Source organism: Prionailurus bengalensis, chromosome B1, assembly GCF_016509475.1.
Source record: "Prionailurus bengalensis isolate Pbe53 chromosome B1, Fcat_Pben_1.1_paternal_pri, whole genome shotgun sequence".
Taxonomy (NCBI): domain Eukaryota; kingdom Metazoa; phylum Chordata; class Mammalia; order Carnivora; family Felidae; genus Prionailurus; species Prionailurus bengalensis.
This window is the reverse complement of record NC_057344.1, coordinates 84,009,323-84,024,185: the sequence shown is the minus strand read 5'-3', so window position 1 is coordinate 84,024,185 and position 14,863 is coordinate 84,009,323. Positions and strand designations below refer to the sequence as shown.

General features: G+C 35.1%; 1 non-coding gene across 1 annotated transcript; it reads right to left on the bottom strand.

Annotated features, from left to right (window-relative positions):
* Positions 1-10,574: 10,574 nt before the first annotated feature.
* On the bottom strand, positions 10,575-10,681 carry LOC122479200. Its single transcript, XR_006296267.1, has one exon. It is a non-coding gene; the product is annotated as a U6 spliceosomal RNA (small nuclear RNA).
* Between the last annotated feature and the right edge of the window lie 4,182 nt (positions 10,682-14,863).

The window sequence follows — 14,863 nt, the reverse complement described above, 5'->3', positions numbered from 1 at the left end:
AAAAGTAAGAACTTCTGCCCACCAAAAAATGTCATAAAAAGAAATTGAAAATTCAAGCCACAAACTGGGAGATATTTGTGATTTTTTAAAATATTATCATAAAAATATAGAAAGCACATCTGGAAGTCAATCAGAAGTAACAAACAAGCTAGTGAGAAAATGGCAGCACTTAACAAAAGAGGCAATAAAAATGGCTAAATATTTGAAAAATGTAATCTAGAAAACAAATTGGCATTAGGTAGTAGGATATAAGTATGTGCATATAATTTAAGATAGATATGTTAAAGAATGTTTCACAGAATATTCATTTAGCATTCCCTGTATTGGCAAAAAAATAATTCAGGAGTAAAATGGATAAATAAATTCTGGAATACTCATTCTGTGGAATACCATGTAACAATGAAAATGGAATACTACGTAACTGCATGCATCAACAAAGATGAATTTTAAGAGAATAATGTTGAGTGAAAAAGCAAGCTACAGAAGAATGTATAATTTTGTTTATAGAACTTGAAATGCATGAAAAACTAATATAGATTTAGGGAAAGAAACATATATGAAGAAAACTAGGAAGAAAAACCAGGAGGAAAAATCAAGACAATTATATCACAAAATCCAAGCTACCTCTTAGGAAGCATAAACAGGATGACAATGGTACAAGCATCCAAGGAGCCTTGACAGTAATGGTTCTTTTTTTTAAATTTTTTAAAAATGTTTATTTATTTATTTTGAGAGACAGAGACCGAGCACAAGCAGGGGAGGAGCAGAGAGAGAGGGAGACACAGAATGTGAAGCAGGCTCCAGGCTCCGAGCTGTCAGCACAGAGCCCAATGCGGGGCTCAAACTCACGAACCGTGAGATCATGACCTGAGCCGAAGCCAGACGCTCAACCAACTGAGCCATTCAGACGCCCCAGTAATGGTTCTCTTAATCTGAAGTGATAGGTATGCAAGAGATTGTTCTTCCTTCATTTTCTATAATATTATGCATAGCCTAATTATAAATCTTTTTTTGTTTGTTTTTGTACAATAGGTAAAAAACAAAACATACAAGAGAGCGCTGTCTGAAGTTCCTCTATCGTCCTTTGGCGGATAAATTGCTTTTTTTAAAAACTTTCTTCTCAGGTTAAAAAAATATATCAACATTTATTATAGCATATCTTGAAATAGCATCTTGTGTATACTAGGTGCTTAATAATTATTCATTATTATTATTATTATCAACACTACCATATATGTTATTATCAATGCAACCACCAATGTGGCCAAAACAGTCTATGGCTTCTCTCCTTACCCAATGCTTTAATGCTTTCCCCAACCAACAAAAACAAATTAAATTGATGAATTATGCCTTTACCCAACTATCTTTTTAATCATATATATCCTGCTCTTACTACAAATGTTTTTAAAACTTCCATAGTTCCTGCCTCCATTCAGTATACCTCTTATAGGCTTTCACTTCACTTAGATCATTATTTTCAATTTAAGAATATTGCAATGCTTCCACATTCTATTTTTATATCCATTCCTCCCAAAGGAAGGCCCCTCATCTTTGAATTTGGTTTCAATATTCACATACAATGAATGTGAGCATCTTGAAGACGAGAGTCACATCTCATTGCTCTCTCTATCCCCAACATCTTGCTCCACATGATGAGCACATTTGTATCTGCTCAAAAGATGTTTGGAGAAGGAATAATGAATAGTAAAATAAATAAACTAAGGATTACACAAACGTGGAAGATTCTTGTTTAAGTTAAAGGACAAGGCAGTTATGTTTTGCCTCTCATTTGTTCTAAAACAATAGTGTTGTTAAATTGAAAAAATAAACACAAAAGGCATAAGTCTATAAAAGGAATAGGGGTTCAGTAGCCAAAATATTTCATAAAAATCTTGAAAGGTGGGGAACCTGGGTGGCTCAGTCAATTGAGCCTCTGACTCTTGATTTCAGCTCAGGTCATGATCTCATGGTTGGTGAGACTGAGCTCCACATGGGGCTCTGTGCTGAGTGTGTTACACACTTAAGATTTTCTCTCTCACCCTCTGCATCTCTCTCCCTATGCCCCTTTACGCCACTTGCACTCTCTCTCTTTCTCAAATAATAATAATAATAATAATAATAATAATAATAATAATAAATCCTGAGGTGGAAAGTAGCTGAGAAATATATAAAGAAATAAAACACAATGAAAGAACTGAACCTGCTCTTGCGCTAGAAGTCAGCAGGACATGAATAGTGGAAAAAGGATGCTAAACACAGAGGGTAAGTAAAAGACTGCCATAGCAAGGGTAAAGAAACGCCCACTCCCTGGTCAAGGTACAGAGGGCAGAGCCACCAGCAGCTTAACATTTATAACAAGGCCAAAAAAAATAAAATAAAATAAAATAAAATAAAATAAAATAAAATAAAATAAAGTGAAATAAAATAAAATAAAAATATATACATAATATATATATGTATATATATATATATATAGAGAGAGAGAGAGAGAGAGAGAGAGAGAGAGAGAGAAAGAGAGAGAGGGAGCGCACCTCTTTCTGAAAATTTGAATAATTGCTACAGAAGCTAGATTATTGCTGTTGAAGTAGGCACTTATCTATTCTGGCATTTATGAGTTATTGAACTAAGAGGGAGCTTTCTGCTCATTTACCCTAGAATACAGACTATCAGTTTTTAAGACCTATCCATGTACAGAGTTTCTAATAAGTCTCTTTATTCAGGAGAAACCTGTGTGAAAAAAACAGATATATATGGCTGAGACAAAATGGGGAAAAATAATATTAGGTCCTTGCTGATACCATAAAAAATTATATATGTATTAAAGAGCTAAATATAAAAGACTAAATTATAAAATTTTAAGGTAAATTTAAATATAGATGACCTGTACTATTAAATATGAATAACAATTGGAAATAAAAAGACATGTGTGGAAAAGCAGCAGCAACATAAAAGAATGACAACAACAACAACAAAAAACTTTTAGACTAACTTCAGAGAAAAATAAATAGGAATTGAGATTATTTTCATCAATGATGTTCAAGAATACAAAAAGCTAATATTTATTTAAGGATTACCACATGCCAAGTTCTGCTCTGAGAGCTTTACATGCTTAATCCAATTTAATCCTCCTAATATTCTTATAAAAGAGTAAAGATTTTTTCCTTCCCTTAGATGTAAAACCCTAAATTAAAATAATTAAACATTTCTAATGTACACGATAAGTGGCCAATCCAAAATGTGTACCTAGGCCCTCCCTCTCCAAAACTTGTACTCTTAGCTTTATACTATAATGCCTTTGGAAACATAGCACCTATAAAACAAGAGTCTGTTGTAATAACCAAAGCACCAAAAACGTTTCTACAAATGTTAATCAGGCTTACCAAAAAGAAAACAGGTAAAGTCAAGAAACTTTTCCAGAGCAAAGAGACAGTAAGAAAACAAAAGACCTATGAAAAGAGTGGGGGAGGGGGTGGAACTACATTTGAGTGCCTAAAGTTCTAGAAAGTGAAAACAAAAAAAGATGTGTTTTCACATGGGAAGAAATCATCAAAAATCCCAGCCCAAATAATAATAAAAGAAAAAATCTAAATATACTTTCATGCCATTTTATACCCCCCAACATAGAGAGAGTATCTTAAAATATGCTTTCAAAGTGACAAAAATGAAAACAAAATTCATGAAAAATAAATGACAATATGTCATTGTCCTAATTAAATCCTAGAAAATAAATTTAGAGCAATGCCTTCAAAGTTTAAGGAGAAAAAAATTGAACCTAGATTATATATTTTCAAATGTGGGGTAAAACAAATATATTTTCATATACTCATAAACTCAGTTATTTTTTATCCCATCCACCTTTCAGAAAAAATTGCTTGAGGATAGCTTCATCAAAACAAGAATGGCAATCAAGAAAGAGAAAGATATAAGCAATAACAACAATAACAGCAGAAATAAACCAGAGGCACAGTGAAAGAAAATCTTAAGATAACAGTGATGTAGCAAGCCTAGAAGGCAATTGGTTTTAATTGGAAGAGTAAGACCTGAACCACCAGTAAAAAAAATCTCACAGAAGATGGAATAGATTTCAATCACTATAAAAAAACAAGTCAAAAGAGATCAGCACTGTGACTTACAAAAAAAAAAAAAAAAGTTCTTCAATATTACCAAAGGGAGGTAAAAAGGAGAAGGAGGAACACAGACATTAGGAAAAACAGAAAAAAAAATCCACAAGAAAGCTATTTGTTACATATATAAGGCAAACCAAAATGTGGCATGATTTTGAGCGGTTAGTGGAACATAATGCAACAGTACTACTCATTTGACCTTGAGGCTAGATTGACTCAAGTAACGTAACAGGTGGGTAGCTGGGCCATGAGGAAGGAAAAGTAATCTTACTCATCATCTTTAGAACAGACATAGAGCTAACGTTTGAAAGAATTGATTATGGTTTCAGAATGGAACATAAATGCTATCTAGCAGATAGAGCTAACAGAAGTTGGAAGACAGAAAAAGTGTGGAGAGGAAGAGAGGTCTAATATCCTCCCAGTGCACAGTGAGGAATAAGGAGACCCCATCTAAAGACTAGGACACAGGAGTAGAGATTAAAGTGCATTATCAGAAGTTATACACATGCATAATTGAAGAACTTTTCTAAATTAGATAACTATTCAAAATTGAAAAGAAGGAGGGAATTGTGAGGAGGACATTATTTATATAAATGAGATAATCTGCCATATTTTACAGTGAGAAGTAGAAATAACATCTAACGTTGACTAATCAATTAGTGTTTAAATATTTGTTTAAAATTATAGCATTAACTAATAGAAGAGCCAAAATCAAAAATGGTTTAAATGGTTAAAGTGTATCTGTTGGGGACTGTGAGAGACCGGCTGGTGCTTTTCTTGATGAATCTGTTGGTACTTACTAGACTTTACCCATGTGCATATAACACACTGGTAATTTAAAATTTAAAAAAAATGAGTAATTAAAAAAAAAACAAAACCAGGGCTCCTGGGTGGCTCAGTCGGCTGAGTGTCCGACTTTGGCTCAGGTCATGATCTCACCGTCTGTGGGTTCAAGACCCGTGCCTGGCTCTGTGCTGACAGCTCAGAGCCTGGAGCCTGCTTCAGATTCTGTGTCTCCCTCTCTGTCTGCCCCTCCCCCACTCATACTGTCTCTCTCAGAAATAAATAAACATTAAAAAAATTTAAAAAAAAAAACCCACAATAGATCCTAAGACTAGGATCAATGCCCATTGAAATATCATCCTATAACATAAAGAAATTTTCAGATTCAACCTCTATTAAATGCTTTACAACCAATATTGCTTATAGATGTTACTTATAAAATCTCTTGATTCTCTTTTCCCCATGTATATTTCAGGATCACTTTCTACCCATTTGTATCTGAAACTCATTAGTCCCAATATATTTTAAATAGTCCCAATATATTTTAAATAATTATTTGCATTTTTTTTCTGATTTTAAACATATATATAAAAAAGTATGTGCATCATGGAAAAAATGGGCAATTCTAAAAAATATATAGATCAAACAATCATAATCTACTTTTCAGAAACTAAATTGTACACCCGAAACTATTATTACACTGTATATTAACTAACTGGAATTTAAACACTTAAAAAAAAAAAACTTGTTTAAATAGAAAAAAAAAGGAAGCAGTTACTTTTGATACTTATCTTCAATTACCTTCACTGTTAAACATAACTGAAATCATAATACAATTAATGCTTTGCATTCTACTTACAAAAATTAATATATAAAATTTTCCATGCTATTATTACTCAAATGTAATTTTTAAAATAAATGTTGATGGATTATAAAAATAGTACATAACAGGGGCACCTGCGTTACTCAGTTGAGGCTCCAACTCTTGATTCCAGTTCAGGTTATGATCCCAGCATTGTGGGATTGAGCCACAAGTGGGGCTCTGTGCTGAGCATGAAGCCTGCCTAGAATTCTCTCCTTATCCCTCTGCTCCCCTCCCCCACTCATGCTCGCTCTCTCTCTTAAAATAAAAAAAAAAAAAAGTATATAACAAATATACAGAAGTTAGAAAATAGATAAAAACACAAAAAATAATGATCCTTTATAATTCTATAGTCTAGAGATACTCAGTTTTAACTCCTCCCACCTTTGCTCAGTATATACAGGGTGTGTTTTAACAATTAATCTAATCTATTGTAAGTGGAAGTTTGTTTCCTGCTTTTTGTTTGTTTATTTTGAGAGAGAAAGTGAGTAGGGGAGGGGCAAAGAAAGAGAGAGAGAGAGAGAGAGAGAGAATCCCAAGCTCGCTCCACACCATCAGTGCAGAGCCCGACATGGGGCTTCATCTCAGGAACCCTGAGATCATGACCTAAACCAAAATCAAGAGTCAGATGCTTAACTCACTGAGCCATCCAGGTGCCCTCCTGCTTTTTTCATGATAACAAAGACTATTCCCTTTGTACACCAACTTCTTCATAAATATTTTTGCATTTTATTATCGAAGTGTAATTAATTCTTGTCCCATTATTAAATAGTATTAAATTTTTATCCTACTATTAAATATTCTTGTTCTTCTAATTTGTCAATCATTCAAATTGGAAATAATGATTCAATGAACCCATTTGTGCATAAAATCTTTTCCTCTTTTGGATTATTTTCATCATTTAAATCCCTAGAAGTACATATACCATCTCTAAGAGGAGTACAATAAATTTAGACTGTATAAAGATCATTCTGAGTACAATTGAAAAAGCATGTAATTTATATGAAAGTGAAGTGATTCTTTGACTTATGTAAGATGTTGCTGCATAATTAAAAATCAAAAAAGAGTGGGGTGCATTCTTTTCACATGCCCTTAAAAATCAGTAAGAAAATATGATGCCTTTTAGGTTGAATGTACACATAGAAACCTTAGAAACAGCTATCTCCTTTCTCCCAAAAGTGAGTAATAATTTATACCAGGCAAACAAACAACTACTGGTTTCGTTCCTTTTATGGCCAATGTATCTCCATGGAAGGCAGTAGAGCAGGTAAAGATTCTCAGTCAACTATAAAGTTCCAGTGCTTATTTACAAGGCTGATAAAAGAGTTGCTTTAACAAATCATGCTTCCTCTCTGATCCTAATGACATCAACTTAAGAGAATGGTGATACAATGACAATTGGATCACTAGAAATTGCAGTATTATATTTTCAAGATATGACTGACATTTGTATGCAGATCTCTAAAGGAAAAGGAAGAGATCCACTGACTTCCATAGATCTCTTAGTGTTTTAATTTCTAAAGGCAAAACATTAATTACTTTTGTCACATTAGCTGGCATATGACCCTGAAAATACCATCGGATGTTAGTAATATGATATTTATATTTGTAGGAACTAGTATTAATTACCTAGATGTTAAATTCTGGGAGTCTCTGAATGCAAATGAAACCACAATGAGATATCACCTCTTACCTGTCAGAAGGGCTAAAACCAAAAACATAAGAAACAGCAAAGGATGTGGAGAAAAAGGAACCCTCATGTGCTGTTGGTGGGAATGCAAAATGGTGGGACTACTATGGAAAACAGTATGAAGCTTCCTCAAAAAATTAAATACATTATGTACATTAAGTACATATTTGTCAGTACTTCCACTACTGGGTATTTACCCAAAGATTATAAAAACACTAATCTGAAAAGACATATGCACCCCTGTATTTATTTCAGCAATATTTACAATAGCAAGATATGAAAGCGACCCAACTCCATCAAGATGAATGGATAAAGAATATGAAGTACCTATATACAACAAAATATTAGCCATAAAAAAGAATAAAATATTGTCATTTGCCACATGGACAGATCTAGAGAATATAATACTAAGTGAAGTAAGTCAGTCAGAGAAATACAATTAGCACATGATTTCACTCATACGTGTAATTTAAGAAACAAAACAAACAACCAAAAAAAGAGACAAACGAAAAAACAGACCCTTAAATATAGAAAGCGAACTAGTGGTTACCAGAGGGGTGGTGGGTGGGGGAAAGGGTGAAATAGGTGAAAGGGATTAAGACACTTATTGTGTTGAGCACTGAATGATGTACAGAATTGTTGAATCACTATATTGTACACCTAAAACTAATATACCACTATATGTTAATTATACTGAAATTGAAAAAACAAATAATTTTTTTAAGATTAAAAAAAAATTGTTTTAATGTTTATTTATTTTTGAGAGAGAGACAGAGTGTGAGTGGGGGAGGAGCAGAGAGAGAGGGAGACACAGAATCCGAAGCAGGCTCCAGGCTCTGAGCTGTCAGCACAGAGCCCGATGCGGGGCTTGAACTCACAGACCGTGAGATCATGACCTGAACTGAAGTCAGACGCTTACCGACTGAGCCACCCAGGTGCCCCAGATAATTTTTTCTTTAATGTTGAGAGTCTCTCTTAGTATTTCCTCCTTGGTATTATGCATGAGATTTCTTAAATGCCCATTAGTGATTAAAGGTGTTTGCATAGTTGTGATGACACAAGGTAATGGAGAAAGTAAAAGACAGCAAATTATTCCACACTGGAAATAAGTTACAAAGTGAGTATCTGAGGGCCCAAAGTCTGTCGAGCAAGTCACTTTGAGAATCTGAACGATCCATATAGCCAGAAAATAAATTTAATGAAGAACATGCTGGAGGAAAAATTGTACAGAAATAAAGATGGAAAGGTTGACCAGAGACAGATAACAAAGGGCCTTGTACACCAGGTTAAAGTAGCAAAATATTGAGGGTATTTAAACATGAGATGTCAGGGGCGCCTGGGTGGCTCAGTTGGTTAAGCATCCGACTGCGGCTCAGGTCATGATCTTGCGGTTTGTGGGTTCAAGCCCCGCGTCGGGCTCTGTACTAACAACTCAGAGCCTGGAACCTGTTTCGGATTCTGTGTCTCCTCCTCTCTCTGCCCCTCCCCTGTTCATGCTCTGTCTCTCTCTGTCTCTCAATAATAAATAAACGTTAAAAAAAATTTAAAAAAATAAACATGAGATGTCATGATAAAGAACACTCTACCTGGAGAACAAGGAAAACAACTGACAAAGAAAAGAGGTTGTTGCAGTAATCTAGGCAAGAGATGATAATAGCCAAAATTAAGAAACTAGAAGCTGGATGGTGTTATGGGCTAAACTGTGTTCTCTTCAACTCTGTTGAAACTTTAACCCCCATTACCTCAGTATCTGACTACATTTGGACATAGGGCCTTACAAAGGGGTGATTACATTAAAATGAGGCTGTTAGTATAGGTCCTAATCTAATCTGGTGTTCTTACAAGAGAAATACAGACACACAGAGAGACATCAAGGATGTGTGCATACAGATGTCCACCATAGGAGGACACAGCAAGAAGGTGGCAGTCTGCAAGCCAAGGAGAGAGGCCTCAACGCTGATATACAAGGTCACAAGTTGAGCTATGGATCTGTTGAATTCTTCATAATTATGAGACATCCAAGTGAAAATATAATTATGGATTAGACAATTAGATATTTATGGATCTGGAAATCAGGAAGTTTGGCTGGAGAAATGGGGTGGGACTCATCAACATACAGATGAATGAAGACCTGTTGGAGACAAGAGAACCATTGCTTCAAGCTGGTGACTCTCAGATATGAGAATATAGAAATGAAACAGTATATATTCACAGATGGTTCTATCCCCCCCAGCAAAGTTAATTAAGTGTTGCCTCTTAGCGCTTGAGGCCAACACTTGAATGTCTACCTAGAACACATTACCCTTTTTTGAACAGGACCCTATTTTGATTCAGGTTTCAAGCAGTAATGGGCCAAACCCTAGGAAATAAATCATGATTGGTTCATGGAAATCATTGCAATCTACCTTCCCTTTGCCAGAGAATATTTAGTAGACATTTGACCTATTCATTTCCAGTGGCAATATATCTGAAAAAAAATTTACTGATAAAAAGAGAAAAAACATATACAAAGACATTTACCTCTTTTTTCTTTAATTTGAGGCCTGCTGAAAAAATGTCATATTCGGTATAGTGGCAGCCACATTGTGAGAATGAGGGAAGGTCAACAAAATCAAAGAAAAGACTCCCCAGAGGTCTGAAACTACAGTTCCTAAAGCAATCCTGGAATCACTTTACCACTTCACTTGTCTTGAGAGAGAAATAATCCCGCATTGTTCATTCCACTTTAATAAATTAAGTTGTACATCGTGATGATTTGATACATGTATATACTGTAAAACAGGGACCACAATCAGGTTAGTTAACACCTCCATCATCTCATATACTTACCTTTTTTTGGTGATAACATTTAAGATCTACTCTATTAGCAATTTTTATGTATGCATAAAACCATGTTCTACATTAGATTCCCAGAACTTATTCATCTTATAATGGAAAGTGTGTACTCTTTGACTACCATCTCTCCATTTCCCACACTCTCAGGCCCTGGCAAACATCATTCTACTGTTTTTGAGTTTGGCTTTTTTAGATTCCACATGTGAGATGATACAGTATTTGCCTTTCTGAGTGTGGCTTATTTCATTAGCATCATGTCCTCCAGGTTCATCCATGTTGTCACAAAATGCAAGATTTCCTTCTTTTTTATGTCATCCTTGCACAGAGGCCATGCTAATCTTCTCTGTATCATTCCAATTTTAGTATATATGCTGTTGAAATGAGCACTTTTTTTATATACACATACAATGGAATATAGATACAGATATATATAGATGATATAGACATAGATGCACACAATACACACAGACACACATATAGACATACCACACTGATACTTTAGTTGATTCCATGCTCTGACTATTGCATATAATGCTGCATTGAACATGAGGATGCAAATATTTCTTTGAGCTAATTATTTCATTTTATGGAAGGTATCTTGAAAGTGCAGGCTAAGATAACAACTTGCTCTTCCTATTAAAGCTGAGAGCCTCTAGCTTTTAGTCTGCTCTTAGTTCTTAGTTCTTAGTTCTTAGCTCTTAGCTCTTAGCTCTTCTTTCAATTTCTACTTAGAAAACAGTGATGATTTAAAAGATAGCATGGGCCACCCTCTGTGTGCAAAAATGATAAAATTGAATAGAGTAATTAGTAGGATACAAGATAGAAAACATCAAGAGCTAGTAGTTTAAAACATTTTATACAATATCAGGGCACCTAGGTGGCTCGGTTGGTTGAGTGTCCAACTTCAACTCACGGTTCATGAGTTCAAACCCATGTCAGGCTCTGTGCTGACAGCTCAGAGCCTGAAGCCTGCTTCATATTCTGTCTCTGTCTCTGTCTCTCTCTGCCCCTCCCCTGCTTGCATACCGCCTCTCCTCCCCTCCCCCTCTCTCAAATGTAAACATTTTATGCAATATCAAAACTTTAAATGGGTTTTTACAACAGTCATTACTTAAGACACAATATAATTTCAAGTATACATTCATTTAATAATCATATAGTAGATGCTCAATAAATACTTTTGATTTAATTTGATGTGAGAATCACATTGAACATCGAGAGCAAAATCAAATTCTGTTTCCTCATATAAGAAAAACTCACAAAGGCTTTTCCTTGCATTATTTCATAAAAGAAATTTCTTAAAAGCCCAAATATCTCTACCACTTTACTTTTTTTTTCTACACAGAACCCTACAAAGTGAATTCTCTTCTGTGGTCTAATGCAGGAATAGAGATTAGAAATATGTCTCTGCTTTCCCAGGGGAATTCCAGCAAACCTTTTTTAAAAAGGATAATACCAATTTTCTTTAAGCATTGAAAAACATAGAAAAATGAAGGAAGCCTCTCAAATTTTTTTATGAAGTGAGCAAAACACTAATATTAATGTTGAGGATATGTATACTACTCAACACACACACACATACACACAAACACAAACTTCAGACCAATTTCACTTTTGACTATCAATGTAAAAATACTAAAGATAATATTAGCAAACAGAATCTATTGATAGTTTGAAAAGCAGAATAGTGTATCAGGAACAAATATGGATTTGAAGATCATTTGATATGAAAAAATGCATTAATACTATTTTTTTGAAATTTTTATTTTATTTTATTTTTAATTTACATCCAAGTTAGTTAGCATATAGTGCAACAATGATTTCAGGAGTAGATTCCTTAATGCCCTTTACCCATTTAGCCTATCCCTCCGCCCACAACCCCTCCAGTAATCCTCTGTCCTCCATATTTAAGAGTCTCTTATGTTTTGTCCTCCTCCATGTTTTTATATTATTTTATATTATTTTTCCCTTCCCTTATGTTCATCTGTTTTGTATCTTAAAGTCCTCATAGGAGTGAAGTCATGATATTTGTCTTTCTCTGACTAATCTCGCTTAGCACAATACCCTCCAGTTCCATTCACGTAGTCACAAATGGCAAGATTTCATTCTTTTTGATTGCCAAGTAATACTCCATTGTATATGTATACACCATATCTTCTTTATCCATTAATCCATCGATGGACATTTGGACTTTTTCCATACTTCGGCTATTGTCAATAGTGCTGCTACAAACATTGGGGGCATTAATACTATTTAAAATAAATGTATCACTTTAACATATAAGTCAGATCATGTCACTTCTCTGTTCCAAAATCTCTGAAGACTTCCTGTTTCACTCAGAGGAAGAGCCAAAAATTCTTACACTGACCTAAAAAGTCTATATAACCTGGCAACTGTTGTCTCTGTCACTTCTCCCCTCAGTCATATGGCTCCAGACACACTGAACTTTGCTGCTCCTCAAACATTCCAGGAACATTCCTGCCCTAACATCTTCGCACCGTTATACTCTTTGTCTGCAAAGCTTCCAATACAAGCTTCCACCAAGTATCTGCGAGGTTAAGTCCCTCACCTCCTAAGATATCTTGCTTCAGTGTCACCTACACAATAAAGCTTATGCTGTCCACTCTATTTAAAATTGCAACTCTCCTACTCTCACCCATGGCACTTCTGATTTCTTGCCTTACTCTGTGTCTTCTTTTTTTCTCTAGCACTTGCTACAGCACTTCCGTATCATCTTCTGGAACTGAGTCAATGTACTTACATATCATCATTTTCATTTATTGTCTCTCTCTCTCTCCTTCCATTATTATAAGCTTTTTGTCATTTTTTTAAATTTTTTTTTCAACGTTTATTTATTTTTGGGACAGAGAGAGACAGAGCATGAACGGGGGAGGGGCAGAGAGAGAGGGAGACACAGAATCAGAAACAGGCTCCAGGCTCTGAGCCATCAGCCCAGAGTCTGACGCGGGGCTCGAACTCACGGACCGCGAGATCGTGACCTGGCTGAAGTCGGACGCTTAACCGACTGCGCCACCCAGGCGCCCCACTTTTTGTCATTATTATAAGCTTTCCTTCACCATTGTATTCCATATGCCTACAATAGTACCTGGTACATAAGTTAGCTTTCAACAGATTTTCTTAAAATAAATGACCAAATGATTATTTAATACATCTGAAGAAAAGTCACATGGTATTCTCCATAGCCACTACAAAGTCATTTGACAAATACACACTCAACTAAGTAGAAATTAGTGGCTAAGTCCTTAAAATCATTTACCTCAAAAACATTGTTAACAGAGGAAATACTGGAGGCATTCCACTACCATCAGGTACAAGGAACCCCACTATCACCACTAACCACTTAACTTCTATGGCCTGTATAAGCTGATTTGGTTAAAAATAGAAAAAAAGTTATTTGTAGATAAAGAATGGACAGAACAAATAGAACTATTTGTATATAAGAGGATTATACAACTAGTGTGAAAAAGTCAAATGAAAAACTACCAAAATATTAACATGAGCTTTAGCGAGTATCAGAATAATAAATTTTGTACATTCATTTGAAAAATTATTTCTAAGTATTTAATCTATTATGCTGTGCCCCTTTTGCTGTTGCAGCATTGACTTTCTATTTCACTATATCTTTTAATTTGATAAATATATATAATATATATAATGGAATATTATATGTATATTGTATATAATGCAATATTATTCAGCCATAAAGAAAAGGAAATCCCACCACTTGCAACAACATGGATAAAATGTGAAGTGAAATAAGCCAGACACAGAAATGCAAACACTATATGATCTCATTTATATGGGAAATATAAAAAAGTTGAACTCACAGCAAAGTAGAATGATGGTTGCCAACAGCTCAGGGTGGGAGGAATGGGGAGATGTTGATCAAAGGGTACAAGCTATAAGATAAATAAGTCCTGGGGATCTAATGTACCGCATGGTGACCATGTGTAATAATACTGTGTTGTATGCTTGAAATTTTCTAAGAGAATACACCTTAAGTATTCACACCACACACACATAAGAGGTGATGGATATCTAAATTAGCTTGATTGTAGTAGTCATTTCACAATGTATTATGTCATCAACTCATGTTGTACACCTTAAATATATACAATTTTCATTTGTCAATTATACCTCAATAAAGATGGAGGCTGAGTCCAAAATTAGTCTCAGTGGGCTAATATCAAGGCATCAGCAAGGCTGTATTCTTTCTAAAGGCTCTAGGGAAGATCCTTTTTCTTGCCTTTTCCAGCTTTTAGAAGCTTCCTGAATTTCTCACCTTATGGCCCCTGCCACGCTCAAAATTTAGGTGGTTGGTCAAGTCTTTCTGCAATCACATCACTCTGACTGACTCTGACTCTCCTTCTGCCTCCTGCTTTCACTTTTAAGAACCCCGTGACTCTGGGGTGCTTGAGTGGCTCAATCCATTAAGTGTCTGACTTCGGCTAAGTTCATGGTCTCACAGTTTGTGGGTTTGAGCCCCATGTCGGGCTCTGTGCTGAAAGCTCGGAGCCTGGAGCCTGCTTCAGATTCTGTGTCTCCCTC